Source organism: Panthera uncia, chromosome D1, assembly GCF_023721935.1.
Source record: "Panthera uncia isolate 11264 chromosome D1, Puncia_PCG_1.0, whole genome shotgun sequence".
Classification (NCBI taxonomy): domain Eukaryota; kingdom Metazoa; phylum Chordata; class Mammalia; order Carnivora; family Felidae; genus Panthera; species Panthera uncia.
Genome location: NC_064808.1, coordinates 103,945,953 through 103,948,811, shown reverse-complemented (window position 1 = coordinate 103,948,811; position 2,859 = coordinate 103,945,953).

Here is a 2,859-nt window from a genome sequence, read left to right as displayed (position 1 = left end):
GGATCCTCCATACTGTTTTCCAGAGTGGTTGTACCAATGCTCAACCCCACCAACAGTGCACAAGAGTCGCTTCTTCTTGACATCCTTGCCAGTATTTGTTACCTCTTGTCTTTCTCGTGATGGACATTTTACAAGGCGTGCAGTGGTATCTCCTTGTTTTGATTTGCATTTCCCTAATGACTAGTGATGTTGAGCATCTTTTCATGTACATGTTGGCTTTTTGTACATCTTCTCTGGAAAAATGTCTATTCAAGTACTTGGCTCAGTTTTTAAATTGGGTTTTGTTTTTTGCTATTGAGTTGTTATGAGTTCCTCATATATTTTAGATATTAGCCCTTTATCAAATACATGGTTTGCAAATTTTTTTTTCCATTCTGTATGTTGTCTTTTTACTTTGTTGATTGTTTCTTTTGTGGTTTCTTTTGCTTTTTTATTTCTTATATTGTTGCTTACACTTTTGGTGTCTTATCAAAAAAATCATCACCAAGGCCCATGGCAAGGAACTTTATTCTTTTTTTTTTTTTTTTTAATGTTTATTTATTTTTGAGAGAGAGAGAGAGAGAGACAGAGTGTAAGCGGGGAAGGGGCAGAGAGGGATGGAGACACAGAATCTGAAGCAGGCTCCAAGCTCTGTCAGCACAGAGCCTGATGCAGGGCTCAAACCAATGAACTTGAAGATCATGACCTGAGCCAATATCAGAGGCTTAGTGACTGAGCCACCCAGGTGCCCTGAAACTTTATTCTTGCGATTTCTTCTAGGAATTTTATGGTCTCAGGTCTTACATTTAAGTCTTCAATCCATTTTGAGTAAATTTTTGTGGGTGGTGTAAGATATGGCTTCAGTTTCATTCTTTTACATATACACACATTCAATGATCCCAGCACCATTTACTGAAGATACTGTCTTTTCTCCATTAAGAATTCTTGGTTCCCTTGTCAAATATTAGTTAACTATATATGCTTGGGTTTATTTCTGGGATCTTGATTCTGTTGCATTGGTCTGTCTGTTTTTATGTCAGTACAATATTGTTTTGATTACCGTAGCTTGAAATTAGAGGATGTGATGCCTCCTGTTTTATTTTTCTTTCTCAACATTTCTTTGGGTATTTAGGGTTTTTTGTAGTTCCATACAAATTGTAGGAGCATTTTGCTACTTCTTTAAAAAATACTAGTGGAATCTTGATAAGCATGGCATTGAATCTATGGATGGCTTTTGGTGGTATTGACATTTCAACAATAACAATCCATGAACATGAAATACTTTGCCATTTATTTGTGTCTTCTTCATTAATTTTCTTTAATTAATGTTAGTTTTCAGAGTAGAGATCTTTCTTTCACTGGTTTGGTTAAATTTACTCCTAAATATTTCATTGTTTTTGATGCTGTTGTAAATAAGATCAATTAAAAAAATTTTTTTTCTTAACGTTAATTTATTATTGAGAGAGAGAGACAGAGCATGGGCTTGAGAGGGGCAGACACAGAATCCGAAGCAGGGCCCAGGCCCTGAGCTGTCAGCACAGAGTGCAATGCGGGGCTCAAAGTCACAAACTGCAAGATCATGACCTGAGCCGAAGTCAGACACCTAACCGACTGAGCCACCCAGGCACCCCAAGATCAATTTTTTTTAAATTTCTTTTGCAGAAAATGTATTGTTAGTGTGTGGAAATACTACTGATTTTTCATATGTTAATTTTGCATCCTGTAATTTTACTGAATTCATTAATTAGATCCAACAATTTGTTTGGTTGAGTCTTCCACATTTTCTATATATAAAATGATGTCATCTGCAAATAGAGACACGCTTGCTTCTTTCTTTCCCATTCTGGTAACTTTTATTTCTTTTTCTTGCCCCATTGCTCTAGCTAAGACTTCAAGTACTACGTGAAAAGAAGTAGTAAGTGGGCACCCTTGTTTTAGTCCTGATCTTAGAGATAAGCTTTCAGTTTTTCACCATTGAGTATTATATTAGCTATGGGCTTGTAAATAGCCTTTATTATGTTGAGATATGTTCTTTTTTTTTTTTTTTTTTTTTTTTTTTTCAACGTTTTGTTTTTTTTTTTGGGACAGAGAGAGACAGAGCATGAACGGGGGAGGGGCAGAGAGAGAGGGAGACACAGAATCGGAAACAGGCTCCAGGCTCCGAGCCATCAGCCCAGAGCCTGACACGGGGCTCGAACTCACGAACCGCGAGATCGTGACCTGGCTGAAGTCGGACGCTTAACCGACTGCGCCACCCAGGCGCCCCGAGATATGTTCTTTCTATGCCTAATTTGCAAGAGTTTTTTTTCTATCATGAGTGGACGATCAGTTTTGTCACATATTTTTTTCTGTGTCTATTGAGATGATCATATGATTTTCTTCATTCTATTAATGTGATATACTGCATTGATTAATTTGTGTATATCAAACCATCGTTACATCCCAGGGATAAATCCCAGTTGATTATAGTGAATGATCCTTTTAATGTGCTGCTGAATTCAGTTTGCTAGTATTTTAGTGAGAATTTTTATATCTATATTCATCAGGGACATTGTCCTATAGTTTTCTTTTTTATTAGTGTTCTTTTCTGGCTTCAGTATCAGGGTAATGCTGACCTTGTAAAATGAGTTTGGGAGTGTTTCCTCTTTGATTTTTATAAGAGTTTGAGAGGTATTGATATTAGTTGTTCTTCAAATGTTTGGTAAAATTCACCAGTGAAGCTCTCTGGTCCTGGGATTTCTTCATTGGGAGATTTTTGATTACTGACTCAATATCCTTACTAATGATTGGTCTATTCAGACTTTTCTATTCCTTCCTGAGTCAGTCTTAGTAAGTTGCTTCTAAGAATTTTTCCATTTCTTGCAGGTTGTTCAGTTTGTT